This window comes from Sorex araneus, chromosome 4, assembly GCF_027595985.1.
Source record: "Sorex araneus isolate mSorAra2 chromosome 4, mSorAra2.pri, whole genome shotgun sequence".
Lineage (NCBI taxonomy): Eukaryota > Metazoa > Chordata > Mammalia > Eulipotyphla > Soricidae > Sorex > Sorex araneus.
The window spans coordinates 11,893,154-11,913,177 of record NC_073305.1 but is presented as its reverse complement, the minus strand read 5'-3'; positions in this window follow the sequence as shown (position 1 = coordinate 11,913,177).

Sequence of the window (20,024 nt, the reverse complement as noted above, 5' to 3'; positions counted from 1 at the left end):
GAACCGTCCAGGAGGAGCTGCTCTCCGGCGGCCGAGAGCAGACACCGAAGGAGAAAACAACAGATTAAACTAATTTAAGGACTTTACCTGAAGAGCCTGATTTAATAGAGCAATCAGAGCAGGAATGAGTTTATGATATTGGGAAATTAGTATCCTCCGAGATAAGGATCTCCCTGTAAAAATAAGACTTAGGAGTGAGGAAGAAGAACTAATTAGATATTCGGAAATTTTAAAAAATGTGGTTATAGTGCAAAGGGCTTACCCGGGACCTGTGCACTCAGGACAGAGAGATTCTAGGGAGAGGGCGTCAGGGCAGCGGGATGGAGAGTTCTGGAAGGAGGGCATCCGGACAGCAGGACAGACGCTAGGGTCTTGGGAAAGGTCCGAGGGGCATCAGCATTGGCCTGTGTGGGCCTGGCGGAGGCCATATTTGGCTCTAAGGCTATCTGACAAAGGCATGGGTGGCATCCTGGAGGAGGTGGCGGCCAGGGGTGGGAAATGACAGTCACACTCCACGAGATCCGTTACGACCGTCGTCAACCCTCTCTTCATGGAAACGTGCCAGGGACGTGGGGTGGGAAGCCACTGCTGCCTTCAGTCTGCTGAGTCCCTTTCTGTGTGTATGTGAGTGTGTGTGTGTGTGTGTGTGTGTGTGTGAGAGAGAGAGAGAGAGAGACAGAGAGAGAGAGAGAGAGAGAAAGGGTTTGTGTAAGTACATGTACAAGTACGAGTTCCTGCGTGTGTTTGTGTGAAAGTTTGCTTGCGTTCATGAATGTGTGCATGAGTGTGCGCATGGGGGTTGCGTGTGTATATGAGTATGTGTGAGTCCATGAATACACGTGCATGTATGAGTGTGTGAATGAAGGTGTGCATGTATATGAGTGTGCACATTCATGAATGTGTGCATGTGCGAGGGAGAGTTTGCATATGTACGTGTATGAGTGTATGTGTGAATGTGTGTGCGCACGTGATTGTGTGCATGCATGAGTGTGTGCATGTATGAGTGTGCATATGAGTGTGAGTGAGAGTTTGCATGTGTATGAGTGTATATGAGTGTGTGTGCATGAGTCTGTGAGTGTGTATGTGAGTTCATTAATGTGTGTGTGAGTTCATGGGTGTGAGTGTGTATGTTGTGTGTGTGTGTGTGTGCCCTTTCCAGGGCTTCAGGGACCCGTGGCAGTTTAGCTGAGGCCTGTGAAGGCAGGAATCTTTGGATTACTGTGCATCAGTTTGACCGAGGGGGTTCCTTCTCTCTCCCAACTTTCATTCCTCCCGTGCCCCATAATGGTGTTTCTTGCACCCCGTAAGCCGTCTCCCACATGTCTGCACCTTCCCGGCACATGGGATGCCTTTCTGTCCGCACCCCACTTCTCTTTGCCCCCACCACTGTAAGTGACGGGGTTCTTTGGGGTGCCCTGGGTGGAGCCTCCCCTTCTGGCTCGTCGCTGCCCCGTCCACAGAGAGCCCAGCGGTCCACAGAGGACCCCCCTTCACCAGGGTCCCTGTGATGGGGACCAGGCAGAGGTGGGAGCAGAAACTGGCTAGGAGTGTGTGTGTGAGCCCTCCCCCCGCTCCCCTGCAATGACACCCTCTCCCCTTCCTCACCCCTGCGTCTGTCTTTTCTCAGGTCTGTGGCTAACATCCCTGATAAAGGGGCTAAAGTAGGCCCAGGAGATCCGTGGACAGAGACACAGCCAGAAGCCACATGGGGGATGGCAGGATCTGGGCTCACAGGGAGCAGGAAGCCCTCCCTGTTCTCCTTGCAGTTTCCCCGTCTCTGGGGGCACCCTGAGTCTGTTCTCCTGCCGCCCATTGCACTCGGGTTCTTCGGGCGTGTGGCCTGCAGTGGCCGCTGTGCTGAGCCGAGGGACGAGGGGACTTAGGGGCATGAACTTCCCGTCACGGCAGCATTGTCTGCCTTCGTGTTCTGGAGCTCAGGGCTCCCGGTGACCAGGACCACCTGGTCCCTGTGACAGGTGTAAGGGGACAGCCGAGGTGAGAGACCTGAGCCGCCTGGCCGGTGCCTCAGGATGCTGGGGTCCCCCACACCCACCAGTCAGGCCAGCGCTGCCTGCTTCAGCTCACGCCACCCAGGTGCCACGACCCCGAAGCCCTGATCTGCTCTGCAGCCCGACACCCGAGCCCTCGGCAGCCCCCGCCCCGTGCCCTGCCCTGGGAGCCAGGGTCCCAGCGCCCCACCTGGGGATAATGAGGGTCCCATTGCTTGGGCATGGGGTTAAGGATTTGAGGGGGGCACCAGGCTCTCCCATACCGGGGTGTGCTTTGATCACCTCTCCCCGAGATGAAGCGTGGGGCCAGGGGTCTGATTCCCACAACCACGGCTGGTCAAGGTGGGCCCAAACAGGAATTTGCACACAACACTAATGACTCTGGCCAAGCAATTGACATTAATGACTCCCGATCCCCCCGCCCCCCTCCACAAGCCTCCCGTGGATGGAGGGGGCCGTAGGTTGACGGGGGTTTCTGGGAATAAGGACGGGACCCCCATGGCACTGTGCTGGCCCCGCCTCTCCTGCTACACTTAAAGGAAACAAATAGAAGGGAAAGTGGCACCCCCCCCCCCGCCAGGAAACCCTGAAACTACCCCCCCCCACACACACACAAGGAAACCCGGAACAAACTAAGGTCACGGAGATGGGGCTGGAAAGCTAGCCCTGGTCTGCACGCGGCAGATCCTGGTTTCAATCTCGGGCAACCCTCTGGGTTTCCCCTGAGCTCCGCCGGGAGTGATCCCCGAGCACAGAGGCAGGAGTAAGCCCTGAGCACTGTTGGTATGGCCCCAAACATTTATAAATAGCATCTCTAAAAAAAAAATCAAAAGCTAAAAAAAAGATAAAAGATAAATGAGCAGAGCCATGGAACCAGTGAGTTTGCCGCAGGCAGCTGTGGCATCCTCACCCCCAAGCCGGGTGAGTTCTTTGGTGGGGGGCTGATGAGGGGGCTCGGACCCCCCCATATCGATGCTCAGGGACTATGTGCAGTTGTGCTCTGAGGGACTCCTGGTTACTTTCGGGGAACCACGTGAGCTTCGGGGATCGACCCCGGGCCGTCCTTATGCTGTTTCTCTGCCCCAGCAGGTGGGTTCTCAGAGCTGGTGGTGTCAGGGTGGCCCCTTTATCCAATTTGCCCCCAACCCACCTCCTCCTCCCCACTCCTGAGCCGGGAGGTGCCGTCACCCCCACAGCTCGTGAACCCCACTCCCGACACAGTAAGGAGCTGTTCCCCCAGACCCTCACAAGCCTGCAGCCCCCCTAACCTTCCTCCTGGCTGGTGGCTGGAGTCCCCCTGGTCCAAAGTCCCCGGGTCTCCTCCTGCAGGGGGGCGTGGGTGAGGCTCAAGTGTGGGATCTGCCACAGAGTTATTTTTGCACTGCTTTGGGACCACACCCGGTGATGCTCAGGTCTTACTCCTGGCTCTGCACACAGGCAGTGCTCACTTGGCAGTGCTTGGGGGACCCTATCAGATGCCGGGGATCGATCCCGAGTTGGCCGTGTGCAAGGCTGTGTGCTAGGCTCTCCTATCTCCCAGGCCCCTTCTGCCACAGAGTTTAAGGAATAAAGAGGATTTGGAATTGGAGCCTTGGAGAAGCGTCTCTGGGGAGAGACCAGCAGGCAGGGGCGGGGAGAGGGGAGCAGATGACCTTGGAGAGGGAGAAGGGGTGCAGTTTGTGCCGAGGAGACAGAGGAGCCCCCCAACCCCGAGAGTGTTGCCATATGAAGGAGCCATCGAGGATGCCTGCACAGCAGTGCAGAGGTCAGAGGTCAAGGCGGCCGTTGGTGGGGGCGGGGCAGAGGGCGGGGGTGTGCCCACGAGTCAAGCAGCATGGAGCCACCCTGGAAAGTTCTTTCGCGCTCTGCTCATGGCTCCTGCCAGCCTCGCTGCCAATCCTCCCTGGAGCTCTGAGCCAGCTCCCCTGCAGAGTCACTCCCAACCCACCGTCTCTCTGTCCCTTCACCCTGTGATCCTTCCAGAACCTTCTGCAGGGCTGAGGCCAGGGGGCGGGGGAGGGGAGGAGGATGGGCTGACCTGATGGGGCCAGGGAGAGGGTCTGGTTCGCCCACTTTCTGCGGGCATCTGGTCCCCTACCCCTGGCCCCAACCCCACACTCGCTTACACCATAATTATACCACAGTCCCGGCCATGTACGGGCCTCTGCCACCCTGACCCTGACCTGGCCGGGTCCACACTGACCACTTATCATTTACACACTGCGGGAGAGGAGCCTCCTCTAGCAGTGCTCAGAGGCCCCAGGGGCCACTTCTGGGGATACTCCTCTGGCTCTGCAGGTCTCATGGCTCAGTGCTGGGGCACAGAAGCACCCCTGGTGCTGCTCAGTGGGCCATGGGGTGCTGGGGATCGAACTCTGGGACCCCCGCTTACGAGGCCTGTGTTCCAGCCTTCCGGGCCGTCCCCTGGCACCACTCCAAGACTTTAGCAGACCACACGGACCCGTGCCACAGGCCAGCCCGGACCCCCGGACCCGGACGGACTGCTCCACGCTGGGGTTCAGCCCCGGGCCTTCCACTCAGGGTTCCGCACACACCAGGCGCGGGTCAGAGGAGCAGAGCCGTGAACAAAGGAGGTCGAGGCACTGTCCCGAGGGCCCACGGTCCCGGTGAGGATGCTGGAACCTTCCCCGGCCCCGGCTGTGAGGTGACCTTGGCCAGCCAGTGAGCCGTCTCCGGAGTCCAATGTGCTCGAGTGTAAAAACCAGAGTCTCGTGAATTTCTAAAGACTCTTACAAGAAAACAAGTGCTCGGGGAGCTTACACCGTGCGGATCAATTGAGATAATGCGTTTAAAATGTTCATCCCGGTGCCAAGTACATCGTAAGCGTTCAATAAATGCTGGTTATTAATGTTGCTATTAATAACCCTGTCTGCCCACTTCACCGAGCGGATGGAGGCGCGGAGAGAGTGGCAGAGTGCAGGAAGCGTCTCCCCGCCAGGCAGGAGGACGTTTTAATGAGAGGAAGCGGAGGGGGCGGGGAGCGAGGTGTCAGGGAGTCCTGGACGGTGCCCGCGGGGAGCTGACAGGCGCGGGGCCCTGGGGAGGCAAGGAGCTAACGCAGCCCCAGAGCCATGGCGCCCAGGCCTCTGGGAGGAGACCGTGGAGTCCAGCGGCTCCTCTCCACGCGGCCCCGTGGCAGTCCACAGGGCCGTCTGCGTGGATGCGGTCCTGGCGGGCAGGGCTGGGAGTGAGCGAAGCGTCACTCTCAGTCAGGAGGAGCGTGTCGTGCCCGGCCGGGCATGGACCCAGGATGGCTGAAGGCCATGTGCCGCCCATGCTGGGAACGGGCCAGGGAACAGGCTCTATCCGGTGGCCTGTTCCTGAGTTGGGTTTGCAGGGGTCATTAGTGGACGCCCCCCGCCACAGCCCCTTCTCCACATCCCCTGCAGGAGGGCAGCTGACCCGTCTGCTTTGCCGACGTCATGGGGACCACGCCCTTCTCTGCTTCCCGGAAGCTCTGCTTTGTCCCTTGCCCCCCTGCGTGCTGCTTTCAGCTGAGCGTCTGCAAACAAGGTCACTTCCCCAGTGCTCGTGGGAGGACGGCGGGAATCAGGACCTACAGACACCAGGACTCGACTCAGACGATCCCAAGCACCTCTGTGGCGTCCATGGCTCTGGCCGGTTCCTTCCAAGGGCAGGTGGCGCTCCACGTGGTACAGAGCTGATTTCCTCTTGCTCAGCCCAGGGGTTAGTGCAAGGCCACACTGGCATTAAGTTCCCCGCGTTTTGTGCTTTCGGCTATCCAGTGTTCCCACCATTTGTTGAACGGCTTCTCCCTGTTCTACTTCATGCACCAGCTCCTGCCATAGATTAACTGTCCATAAATCTGAGGCTTTGTCGCTGGGCTCTCAACCCTGCGTCATTAGTCTGAGAGTCTGTCTTTATTCCAGTGCCACATCATCTTAATTACCAGAGCTTTATAGTATGATTTAAGGCCTGGAAATGTAATATTTCCCTCCCTCTTTTCTCCCCTCCTTCTTCTCACCCTAATCCTCTTCCTCCACCTCCTCCTCCTCCTTTTCTCCTCCTTCTCCTGCTCCTCCTCTTCCTCCTTTTCACCCTCCTTCTCCTCCTCCTCCTCCTTCTCACTCTCCTTCTCCTCCTCCTCCTTCTCCTCCTCCTCCTCTTTCTCATCCTCCTTCTCCTCCTCTCACTCCTCTTCCTCCTCTTCCTCCTTTTCACCCTCCTTCTTCTCCTCTTCTTTCTCCTCCTCTTCCTCCTTCTCACCCTCCTTCTCCTCCTCCTCCTTGTCCTCCTCTTCCACATCTTTCTCCTCCTCCTCCCCTCTCTCCTCCTCCATCGCAGCATTTAGCACAATCCCCAGGATATGAAAGCAATCCAAATGTTCAATGACGGATGGAAAAAGGGACCTGCAGCATCTCTATGCAATGAAATACTATGCAGCAATACAAAGGTGAACTCTCCCAGCTCGCCACAACTTGGATAGAACTGGAGGATATCCAAGTTCTGCAAACTGGGTCAGAGAGAGAAGGACAATACCAGATGACCTCACTTATCTGTGGTATGTAGAGAAATAAAACATGGATGAAAAATCCTTGGTTTTGGATTATAAAACTGAGATTGTCAATTGGGGCGGGACAGACTAGATATTAGGTGATTTGATTGGTACAGGATTTTGGGCACTCTGGAAATAGAGAAATGTGATAATTGTATACGTCAACATCATAAACTCTAATACTATTGTCAGCATCTTACCGAAACTATAATTATAAAAATCAACAAAATTTTGGGCTGGAGAGATATCCAGGAGGTAGGGCACTTTCCCTGCCCAGCTGACCTGGATTTACTCCCAACAGCCCACCCCATATGGTTCCTACGTGCAGAGCCAGGAGTAAGCGCTGAACACTGCTGGGCATGAACTAAAAACAAACGCCAAAAAATAGATGGGAGAGATCAGCCACTTACCCTGTACATCAGACTCTCCAAGACCTAACAGTTCTGGTCTGTTCCTTATTAAATTTTTGTTGATTTTTTCTGTTTGTTTTGTTTGGGGAGGTAGGGGAATGATACCCAGTGGTGCTCAGGGGTTACTCCTAGTTCTGCACTCAAGAATCACTACTGGTGGGCTCTGGGGACCACAGGGAATGCTGGGTATTGAACCCAACCCAACCATTTGCAAGGCAAACGCCCCATCCACTGTGCTAAGCTCTGGGCCAATACATTGGTCACGCTGAGGAAAGAGCTTCTGTATGAAGCACAAGGGGGTCCTAAGGGGTCAGTAACTGAAACTTTAGGGTCAGGAGATCTGTGGTGCAGCCCTCTTAAGGACTTGTCATCCTCAATGAACTGACATCACTCAAGGAAAACAGATCAATGGTGAAATTAATTCTGTTTATGCCTTCTCTTTTAGAATCAGACAAAAGTCAAGAAAATTCAAAGTCAACACTCTGGTTCCATAGTGTGATAATATCAGGTAAGAAAATAAGACAAGAAAAAAGAACTTGAATGTATAGATTGGAAAGGGGAAGAGTAAGGTTTTCTTTTCCAGGTAGGAAGAAAACAGATAGGGCAAATTACTAGAAATAAGAGGAGAGATTAGCCACACAGCTTAATGCAAAATCCATGTATAAAAGTCAGTTGTGAGGGACCAGAGAGGTAGCACAGTGAGTAGGGCACATGCCTTACATTGGGTCAACCTAAATTTAATTCCCAGTACCCCATAAGGCCCCGTTGAACACCACCAGGAATGATCCCTGAGCACAGAGCCAGGAGTAAGCCCCGAACACTGCCCACTGTTTCTGTGGTGTGCACTGTCCCATAAAAAGCCAGTTATGTTTCTACATATCATCAGGAAACTATAAATGTTGCCGTCATTTGTGGGGCAACCAAACCTACGAACATGTTCTAGAAATACCCTTAATAAAAGATAAAATGACTTAGATACAGAAATTTGACCTCCTTCCCCCGAGGGATGTGAGAAAGAGTTAAATGAGAGAAAACTCATGTTTATGAATGGGAAGAATTAATATCATAATAGAACCTTCCCTAATGTATTGAATGATTTAGTTCAACTCCAACCCAAACTCAACAGACTCTTCTTTGGAACTTGGCAGGCTGCTCCTGAAATTTCCATGGAAGAACAAGAGGCCAGGGCTGTTTAAGACAATTCCAGAAAAAAAGGTCGGCTTGTTCTGCCAGAGAGCAAGATTTCTTTCAGGGGTTTATTAAGAAAGAGTGTGGCATCACTGCAGGGGGTCAACAAATTAACTGGTAGAACGAATAGAACTCTCTAAACATGTACACATCCAGTTTCCAAGTACTGTACAGATGCCATGCTAAACCAGAGCATGGAAAGCCGTGACTTTTCAATAAATAAAGAGATCTGCTCTCATTGGTTGGCCACACAGAAACATTAACTTGCTTATCCATATTAAATTGGTGATCCAAATTAAATTTCAAACATTAAATTACACGTTTAACTCAACTCCCGATGGACTGAGAACTTTTGTCAAAACAAATGGAACAAATGTCAAGAGTTTTGTTTTTAAGTTTTTAGAAGAAAATACTGCTGGCAATTCCCGGTTTCAAAGGAGGGAGGCATGTCTTAAAGTACAAAACCGCCAACATAAGAGAAAAGGACTGATACACTGGAATGCATTATGATTGAGACGTGTAAATCAAAGGATTGCTAAAATCACGTAAAAATTAGTCTCAGTGTGAGGCAATGTTTGCAAAACATATTCCTAAGCACTGAAATGAAGAATTCCTCTAGTCAGTAAGAAAACCAAAGGGGGGAGTGGGAATTCAATGGGCAAGAGATGCAAACAACTGTAGCACAGAACACTAAGACAGATTCTGAACAATGTAGCACACAAGCAAATACAAATGGCCTAGGATTGTCTTATTGAACAGAAGGAAGAAGTGTGACATTCCTTCCACAGGGCTGATGGTGCAATCTTAGAGACGCCTGTATCTCACATATAAATCAGAGCATTTGCATGGTCTGGGACCCAGCAATTCCACTCCTGATGTGAACCGAGGGAAGAAGTCACAAACCTCCGCCAGAAGGTAGGTGTTGGGTAACGCTGGGTTGTCCTTGCTCCTTCCTCCTAAGCAGGGAACTTAGGTGTATTGAGTTCCTCCCACCAGAGTGTTACAGAGGCACACCCGGCTCCATCCAGCATAGTAGTCCTATATGGCTCTTCTCTTTCCATTGTGTCATTTGTATGGCTTAGCAGTGTCCTTTTTGTAGACATTTGGTGTCTACTTTGTAGATGTCCATTTTGTAGACACAGGAAGACAGTGGATGCTATGCTTTTGTAACATGGGAGTTAATTGACTCCAAATAATATTTACTCCTGAGCATTCATCATATTTACCTGACTTAAACCTCAGTTGCCCTTACTTCCTAACACCCCAAAAAGGAGTGTCCTGACGAAGGGACTGGATGGACCCAGGGCAAGTGGTAAGCTACCGTTGCATTAGAAAGGGACAAGCTAAGTGTCGTAAGAAGTATAAGTTAGGAGCATGGCCATGGGACAAGCTCTGTCATGACCAAAAAAAAAGAAACTGAATAAGGACCCTGCTGGGGTTAGGGAAGAGTAATTTTGCCTGAGGACTGTAGTCTGGGATATATAGTGAAATGTCCCCAGGAAGAGCCAAACTTTAAGCTAAATACATCTCTTACTGTGTTCAGACAACTGTCATCCTGTTGCCCGTTGCTCATCGATTTGCTTGAGCGGGCACCAGTAATGTCTCCATTGTGACATTTATTATTACTGTGTTTGGCATATTAGATATGCCACGGGTAGCTTGCCAGGTTCTGCCATGTGGGCGAGCTACTCTCAGTAGCTTGCCAGGCTCTCCGAGAGGGGTGGAGGAATCGAACCCAGGTCAGCCACATGCAAGGCAAATGCCCTACCCTCTGTGCTATCGCTCCAGCCCAGAAACACCGGTAAGAAGTAAATTTACTGATTGGTTAAATGGATTACTAGCTGAAGAAAGGATAAAGCAATACACCCTGGATGGAATCCTGCCTTTGAACAGATCTCCTCGTAATCTGGAGTGCTGAACCCTCAGATGAAGATTTTGTTCTTGAGTTAATCTCTTAGAACTTCCCCCGAGGGAGTGGCTTTACCTCTGTTTGCTGTTATGACAATGTTCTCAACCCCACCTATGTGTACTCCCCTCTTCGTGATTTCTATATAATGATGCTGTAAGGGGAAAGGGGGGACAAAAATATGAGGACTATGAAGAGACTATGAGACTATGGCAAGATGAGGAAGAAAATATAATGAGGTGAAGTACTTTGAGGTCTACGAGGAGACTAAGATGATGGAACTGTGGTGACTGGGACTATGACCAAAACTTTAAAATGCTGTGCCCGTCACCATCGTCAGGCCAGGGGAGGCAGCTTTTGAGTCGCCTGAGCACTCTGCGTTTTTCTTGGAAACTCACGGGTATATACAAAAATGTTTATGGAGACACCATTTTCAGGGGTGGAAAAAACTAGAAAAAAAAAAACCCCAAGGCCACAGGAAACAGAAATGGATTTTCCAGTGAACTGACTCATAAAAACAAAATCCAATTCATAAGGAGACTTTCATCAAACCCTGCAGAGATGGGACATGCTCTGTTTGAGGGTGTGTACCTATGGTGTATGCGCATGGATATAGGTAAAATATCTGCATGTATAAATTTATATATGATGTTAATATTTAATATGTACCATCTATTATTTGGTGTGTACCTGCAGGAGACACTAGATATGAAAACTTTCCCACAGATGGTACAAGGGTTAAGGCACCCACCTTGCACACAAATGACCCCAGTTTGACCCCAACTAGTGTGCCTGGTCCCCCAGCACTGCCTACAATGACTCCCTACGCACAAATCCAGGTGTGGCCCCAAACCAAGCCAAAAGAAAACCAAACATAGAGATAAATCAAATTCCACTGAAATGGAGAATATTGGGTGGCAGTGCAGGAAAGTTATTCCTTCCTTATTAAGCATTTTCATCTTATTTATTAATTTTTTGGGTTTTTTTTGGGGGGGTCACACCTGGCAATGCTCAGGGGTTACTCCTGGCTCTGCACTCAGGGATCACTCCTGGTGATGCTCAGGGTGACCATCTGGGGTGCTGGGGTGCAAACTCAGGTTGGTCAAGGGCAAGGCAAGTGCAGTGCTCCAGGGACCATACGGGACCCTGAGACATGAACCTGGGTCCCATCCAAGGCAAGCACCTTTCCCGCTGTACTCTCTCTCCAGCCCTTATTAAGCATTTAAAAAATGTTTTTACTTTCTCCTTGTCTCTGTTAACCTTTCAGGCTTTCATAAATAGGATTCATCTTATTTTCTTTGATCTTCGTGTTCCTTAATCTGTCCAAAATGTACCATCCCACTCATTCCCTTTAGGAAGGCCCCGTGGGTGGGTGAACCTCCTTAAAAATATTAAAGTTTTACATTTGTAGATTTTGCCTATTTTGTGGAAGCTCTAAGATATATTGGCACAGCGTTTTAAAGTTTTATGACAGGGAGTGCATGATAATTACCACAAAAAGATCCAAGTACAAAATAAAATTTAATGCAATCTATTTCAGATGACAGGGTTGAAAACTTAGTTACACAAGTGAGAATAGGCAGTATACTATGTTGTATTGATTTGAATTCCTCTATTTCCATCGGTTAGAGTCATGTAGCAACCAATCATCACACATCGATTTTTATTGATTTATTTTCTGATAATTTCATTTACCATTCCTAAAGTTTCGTTGGAGCAAGTAACATGAAATAAGTTTCTTATGTGCCTGCCAAGAGGGCTGGCTGGGCGGTGGGAGGGAAACCTGGGGACATTGGTAGAGGGAAGGGGACACTGGTGGTGGGATTGGTGTCAGAACAGGGTACGCCTGAAACAACTCTATAATGAACAACTTTGTAAAACAAAGATATCTTAATAAATTTTAAAATATCTTAATAAAATTTATTCTTAATAAATTCTTAATAAGATATCTTAATAAAAATTAAGACTTAAGGAGAGAGAACAAAAGGGAATGCCCTGCCGCAGAGGCAGGGTGGGGTGGTGGGGGCTGGGGTGGGGGTGGTGGGAGGGGTACTGGGGACATTGGTGGAGGAGAATGGGCACTGGTGGAGGGATGTAAACGATCACTGTATGACTGAAATGCAAACATGAAAGTTCATAAGTTTGTAACTGTACCTCATGGTGATTCACTAATAATTTTTTTTTTAAAAAAAGAATAAGACTTATATAACATCGAGTTGCACCGGTCTCTTTTTACTAGTATCTACAAACTCTCCAAGAATTACCCAGAATTGGGGCTGGAGCGATAGCACAGTTGGGAGGGCGTTTGCCTTGCATGTGGCCGACCCGGGTTCTATTCCCAGCATCCCATATGGTGCCCTGAGCACTACGAGGGGTAATTCCTGAGTGCAGAGCCAGGAGTAACCCCTGTGCATCGCCGGGTGTGACCCAAAAAGCCAAAAATAAAAAAAAGAATTACCCAGAATTTAAATAATCTCCAATAAACCAGGATTTAAATCACCCCCAGGGCTTGCTGATCTGTGTTGAGGTCTCCTATAATTCTAATTCTGGCTCATTCCTGGTTCTTAGGAACCTTTTCCTTACCAGCCCCCTCACTTCTTCCTGCAGAGTTCCTTACTGTCCTCACCGTGCAGTCTCTGAGCTTGTGGGGGAGAGGGTGGGCATGGGCGGGTTCCTCGTCCAAGTGCAGAGGAAGCCCTTATTGCCAGTTCGGGGTTGATGCAGACTCTGGTTCTTTATCCAGAACCTTCCCCTGATCTCATGCCCTGTATCTGCTCAGAGACTGTTTTAGATCGGGCTGTTCCCGGCTGTGCCCCGTTTTCCCCTGTCAGTTTTTCTTAGTGTCTAGCTGTGGTCATGTGTGCTGGGTGCCTCTCCTGTGCTCGGTACCATGTCACCACCTGGCATCTGAGCCCTGTCTGAGTCTGCCGTTACTGCGAGCACATGAGCCCTCCTTGCTCAGTCCGTCCAGGTGTCAGGAAGCGTGCAAGAGAGAGAACCAGGCCTGGCTGTGGTTTCCTTTCATTTATTTCCCTCCCAACTCATCCCATCAGCTATTCTTGACTGGATACCTTTTCGGGTGAGTGAGATTAAAACGATTGAATTAGATTCAAGTTAGATTCACTGGGGTCAGTGATAGCACAGTGGGTAGGGCACTTGCCTTGCCTACAACCAACCCAAGTTTGATCCCCCAAAGTTCAGTCTCCGGCATCCCATGTGGTCCCCAGAGCACCGCCAGGAGTGATCCTGAAGCTCAGAGCCAGGAGTAACCCTTGAGCACAGCCAGGTGTGGCCCTCAAACAAACAGAACTAGATTTTGTCCATATTAACTAGTTTATCTGGCATTCCACCCTTCACTCCCATGGTATCATTCTTTTATTGTGTCTGTCCTAAAATGCTGGGGTGGGGATGAGAAAAGGGTCTTACATCTCAGGAGTGAAAAAAAAAAACAAAACAGGAATGGTAGGATGCCCTAGACCATTTGAGGGGTTGTGTTCTTCAAATTCTTGTTTATGGGGGGGAGCCATCCCCAGCAGTGTTGGGGCTTATTCCTGGTTCTGTACACAGAGCAGACGTCACTCCTTGTGAGGCTCGGGCACATCTGGGATGCCAGGGGCGGAGCCTGGGTTCAGTATATGCCTTACAAGCAAGTATTTGCCTTATCTTGCGGCATCCCCCAAATTCTTACCTGGATGGTGGATGGGGAGAAGGTGTTGGGAAGGGGCTTAGGACTTGAGGTTGGAGCTTCAGGGATTTGTGCCCTTAAGGGACCCCAGAGGACCGCCTCTCCTCTTCCAAGTGAGGACTTGCCACTAGGGAGTGGGTCCCCGCAGATGCTCACACAGGCAAGGGGGTCTCCCACAGAACTACCTCCCAGGTCACTGCCCCCTCTGGATCTTGGGGTGCGCCATGAGTGTCTGTGCTGCTTCACGACACCAGCCCGAGCCAGGGAAGCTGCTGGTTTATTGGGTAAAACTAAGGGACTAAATACATTTGCATCTTTGGTCACGGCTTCAAAGGAGAGCAGAGGGCCGGGGCGGCGGGGAGCAGACTGGGGCCCCTGCTGGAATCATTGAGCGGTGGGGGTGGGGGTGGGGGACAGCACCGTAGCCACTCTCTGTGAGTCTGTGAGTGGGGACAGACGGGGCCCTTAGCCTGGCGCCGTGCAGCACTTAACCCAAGTCCTGCTGGAGGCCAGGCAGAGTCAGAGCTCTCTGCGCTTGGAGAGAGCCGGGAACCCACCCAGCCAGATTCAGGCAGGAGGTCGTGTAGGTGGAGAACTGAGCCCCGCCGGCCAGGGGCTGCACCTGTCCGTGGGAGTAGAGCACGGCGAGAGCTGGTGACCACATGGCAGTCCAGCACCAACACATCTCAGGCGCCCATTGGAATGTTCCAGAAAGCAGGGCCGCAGGGGACTGCTGTGGAGACCACGGGAAGGCCGCCTGGTCGCTGTAGCCATGCCTGCCCTCCGCATGCAGGGACATGGTCGCAGCGGGAGGGAAGGTCACCCTGGGCCTGGCTTCTGCTTCCTCGGGGTCGGCACGTCCGGCGCCATCCAGTTCCACCTGCAAGTCCCTGCCTGGCAAGGGTTCGGGCCTCGTCCGGGAGCGGGGGCTCCTGTGCCGGGCTCTTCCTGACAGCTGGCTTCTGGGTCTGTGCTGGCCCTGGCTTCTGGTGGACTCGGGGTGAGCTGGCGGCCCCCTTCTGATGGGCTTCACGTAGGCCAAGGGCTTTGAGCGGGGCTGGGGCCCCACGCAGCCCCCTGCTGCCCGGGGGACGTCCATGCCTCCTGGCTCCTGGCTGTGCCTGTCTGAGGAGAAAGAGCAGAGCGGGGAGAGGGAGGTGTGGAGGTTGCCGTGGCTGGAGAAGGGTGGGTGGGGCGCAGAGTTCCCGGGAGGCCCCCGCTTCTTGGCCCCACCCGATTGCGAGCTCCTCTCTCCCCGCTGGCGCTTCCCTGAACCTCTCAACCGCCAGGCGGGCCCCCGCCGAGCCTCAGAGCCGGATTACCCGAGATCAGATCCGTTTCCTGAGGAGCTGGGGCTGCGGGGGGCTGCCGGCTGCTCCATCCCCCTGGGCCTCGCTTTTCCTTTGTGTGCCTCACAGCACAGCGGCCCCCGCGGCGAGACAAGGACTGAGTTACTCCAGGCTGAGTGCTCGGATTAGCGTCGGGTTCAAGTATATGCAGCCCAGGGCGCACTCAGGGGTGGAAAGAAGCTGATCGGAGTCTGGTTGCAGGGCGGGGGTGGTGCGGGTTCACCTAAACCTGCCCACGGGGCTCCCTGGGGTGAGTGGACAGTGGAGTAGGGGCCGGGGGAGCGTCAGGCAGGACCGAGTCAAGCCTTCCAGAGCAGAGAAGCCCGTAGGAGCTGCAGGAAGACGGACGGTAGTAGGGGCTCCAAAGACCTCCACCTAGGCCTGGCTTGCCGGGCTCTGGGGATGAGAGAAGGGCCAAGTTCGGGGGGAAACAGGCCCTTGGAAGCAGGAGGCACTGCGCGGGCTTTCCTGAGGCAGGGGAGTGGGGAGAGAGGAAGGGCTCTGGGACAAAGCAGCAGAAAGAGGGCCAGTTCCAGGTGAGAAGGGGGCCCTGGGGACCAGTGTGCAGGGCACACGCCTGACCATCCCCCCACCCCATCCTCCTCCCCACCACCCCCAGAGCAAGGGAGAGCAGTGAAGCCACTTCCCAGCTGGAAATCCAGCAGCGGGAGCTCAGGTCTGGGGGAGACAAAGGTGCTGGTATCCCCCTGACCCAAGCAGAGATTTAGGAATAGGATGGGGTTGGCCACTCAGCAGAGGGTGGGCTGGAGCGGATTGGGGTTCACCGACACCCCGGGGCTGGTCCCTGCCGTGGCACAGAGGAGGTTAGCCTGAGAGACACAAACTTGAGCTAGAACATTAGTTCCGTGGCCCCTTCTCAGGGAAAAGGAGGGGAAATCTCTATCCGTCTGCTTATGCAGAAGTTGGGAAGAGGCGCCCAGACCCACTGTGGGGGAGAGCAGAGCAGGGGTGGGGTGTGGGGAGCAGCCAATCGGGCTGAGTGAGTGGGCCGAGCAGGTCTGTGTGAGGTGACGCGGGCCAGCCCCAGGATGTTGTTCCTGAGAGTTTCCAGGGCAACCGTGTGAGAGAAACAAACCCCTGCCAGTGGGGAGGCAAAGAGATGAAAAGAAATTGGACGGGTAATAGGAGAAGACAAGGCAGATGGAGACTGGAGGTCTGGGACCCCCGGAGGCAGGGATAAGCAGCCCCTCCCTCAGGCCCAGCGTAGGGGGACAGCATTGTCAGCGACACGCTTTTCCCATCCCCATCAGTAAAAGACAGTGCAAGCCAAGATCAGATGATCACCTAGGCGAACTTCTCTCCCAGTTCTTGGTTTTAAAAGTTTTTCAGCCTCCCAATTCAATCCTTAAATCAATGACAACGAAGGTCAGAGTTCCGGCCACCCTGGGAGGTAAAGTTGGAGGTGGGGTCTCCCCCCTTCCCCTTCCCTGACACTCTGGGGACATCAAGCTCTGTACCATTCACAGCCACATCTGGTTCCCTTGATGCCACCATCTCCGCACTCAGAAGCAAACCAAGGGAGACAGGTCAGAGACAAAACTCTGCCTCACAGTGGGACGAGGAGAGTTTTGATGATGGATGGAGCAAATAAAGTTTGCAAAGGCCCCGGGACCCAGGCAAGCAATTTTATTCAATAGTTGTTGGTGACTTTGGTGCCTGTGGAGACATCATCCCTGTTATTCCAAACTCAGAGCTCACGGGGGCTCCGACGGTCACCAGAAAGAAGAACCTGACAGAGCCACGGAGAAGCTAGTGTCCTGGCCGGGGGCAGACACTGGCCACCGACATCAGAGGTGGCTGTACGGACCCAGAAGGGAGTACATTTTCCAAGGAGGTGACAGTTCAGCGTGTTGTCCCTCATCTCCCCTTTCCTCTCCTCAGAGCAACCCGTGAGAGCCAGGGATAGCGTGGAGTGTTCCTTAATGGACTTAAGATATTCTGAATGGATCAAACTGCAGTCACGCCAAGAACCCTTGAAAATCAGTTAAGCTGGAGAATTAAATAGAAGAGAATAGCAAAGTACCAGCGCCTGCCATCCACAGAAGCAGAGTAAATGGCCCATGTACATTTATGGCGCTCATGCTCACATATAATAAAGCAACGTCCAATTAAAGAATCGGCTGGGACGTTGCGACGTGTCTCTCAATGGGCGGGCAAGGATTCATTCACAAAAGGGATGGAAAGATCTGGGCACAGGAAGTGCCAGCAGTTGTGGAGTGCCCCAAGTTGATAACACTGACCAAATTTCAATACCTCCCAGAAAAAGGACAAGGCTAGAGTCTGAGCTTTACCCTAGAACGAGGAGCAAAACGCAGTCAACCCAGGGAAGAGGGTGTGAGGTAAAAACAGAGATAAAAGACTTGGCAAGGAAATAGGGCATCACCACTACAGCCTTCCGGAGAAATCTCACTGACCACAGAGGCAGCACTGAGATTATCTGAAGGTTCATCCCTGGAAACCCCATTCCAATCCTATTTGAAAGATATAGTTCAGACATCTCCCCAAGGAGGGGGTGAAAATCCCAAATAATTCTTTAAAGGAAGATAACATCAAATTAGAAAATAATAGAAAAGTGCCTTTAAGATTCTGAAGGAAAAGAATTCTCCACTTAACAATTCAACACACCGCCCTACCTATCCCTTATGAATCTGGGTGGGGAGATGAAAGGCATTTCTTAACAGGCTAAATCCCAGATAACTTGTTTTGGATGCATGTTTTATGGAGAAGCAATCCAGCAGTGAGGATAAACCAAGAAAAACAAAGACGCCAGGGAGAGGAAGCCAGGGGTACTCTTCTGAAGTGGGATTCTGAAACACCAGGAAGGGGGTGGGGGGCGGGGGAAGTGGGACCCGGAGCAGCTACTCACGTGGAAGTGGGTCGGAAGGGCGCTATTAGAAAGCCTTGGGAAGGCCACATTGGATCTGAGGACGCCTGTGCATGTAGACAAGTAAGAGTCTAGGTCTGAAGACCTGAGAGAGCCAAAGGAGAGACAAGAAGGAGAGTAGCCTCAGGACAGAAGATTCTGAACCAGGGATTCTGGGAGATGCAGGTGGGGGTTGGTGATGTCCACAGAGGGGGTTGTGAGAACTAGGAGCCACAAAGGCATCAAGTTTAAGGTGGAAAGAAAGAAACACACGCACACACACACACACGCACGCACACACACGCGCACGCACACGCACGCACACGCACACGCACGCACACGCACGCACGCGCACACACACACCACCCCCACTGGGGTTGGAGTCATATTGCAGCTGTTTGGTCATTTGCTTTGCCAACACAGCCAACTCGTGGTCCCCTAGCACTGCCAGGAGTGATCCCTGAGCCAGGAATAAGCCCTGAGTTTTGCTGGATGTGATCCGAAAACAAAACAAAGGCAAAGGAAGGGCCCCCGTGTAGACCCCAGTGCTTAGTGTAGACCCCAGTGCTTAGTCCTCAGGAGGCAAAGCTAAAGGAAGGAGTGGCCCACGGGACACCGTGATACCGCGTCTTGGCATCTCCTCCTCAGTCACAGAAGTATTCCTTCAAAGAGACACATGCTCACCTGTGTTCATCACAGCGCTTAGTAAATAGCCAAGGTATGGAAACACCAAATGCCCAACTATGGATAAGCGGATCAGGAATCTGTCCACGTGGCAACATCATGGATGGAACTCGGGAATGCCAGGCTGGATGAAGCCAGCCAGGAGGACAGGGATGATACAGAACAGTCTAGAGAGACATAGCACGGTAGCAACAAAGGGCCAACGGCAACAGAATTGAGAGCTGATCCACAGAACTGAATTTGGGGCAGGGGGTGTAAAGGAGGTGTCCTAGGGCCTTCAGGGAGGGAGACGGGTCCTCTGGTGAGGGGTGTGAGTTTGGAATCATGTCCCCACGAAACCATCACTAACAGTATTGTAAATCACAGCACTTGTATAAAGATAAAAATCGTTAAGATGGAGGAGGATGAATGAAGGAGGGGGGCGGCTGAGTCTCCTGTGCTTTAGTTGGTTCTCTGAGCTTTAGAAAATGCCCCAAAGGGGAAAAAAGATAGGAAAAGAATGACGTACCTTCAACAGGGGTCATAGAACGAGCGCGTTTGGGAAACTTCATCTCATCCATGTGGGATCTACCAGGAAGATGAAAGCAAGTTTGTCTACGGGTGCAAACTGCACCCTCATTTTCCAAGTACCGATGGACCCCACCTCTCCTGATGGCAACCCACCCACCGGGGACAAGAAACAATCAGGGTACAGCGCCCCCCCCCCAGGGGACATGGTGTGGGAAGAAGGAAAGTGGGAGGTGGGGGACAAGATTAAGGCACAGGGCTGGGAAGTGCCGGGCAATGCAGGGAGCTGCCCCTGGCACCTTGAAGGCCCCTCTGGACACCAAATCCACCTGGTGCCCAGGGACACCCTGACATACCTGGTTGATTTCCCTGTGGTCAAGTTTCCTGCTGCCGGCTCTGAGGTCCTCAGAACTGGAGCTGCTTCGAGAAGGGGGCTCCGAGGATCCAGAGACATCCTCAAGGCTGTGCCTGGGAAACCCACCTTGTCTAGCCTTTATTAAAGAACCTCGTGCCCAGCCTCTGGCACCTGATTGGCTGGAAGTTCCAGGGTGGGGCAAGGTGGGAGCCAGGCAGGACCCACCACTGAAGGAAGCCGTTTAGCAGCTTCCGGGTTCTGCCAGCCCAAAAAATCTCATCACTGTGGAGACATCACATAAGGATCGTTGTATTGGTGCCCAGAAGGGAAGGTGTGGTGACCCAGGGGAACAAGGGATAGGAGTATGGGATTAATGCTGGGAGAGGAAGCATTTGGCTGAAATAGAAAGGGATCAGCGGAGGTGCGGCCGGTTGGGAGGGGAGGGGAGAGAGTGAGGAGATCACGTGGGGGAGGGATGGGGGATGAAGGCGGGGACCCTACCCGTCCCAG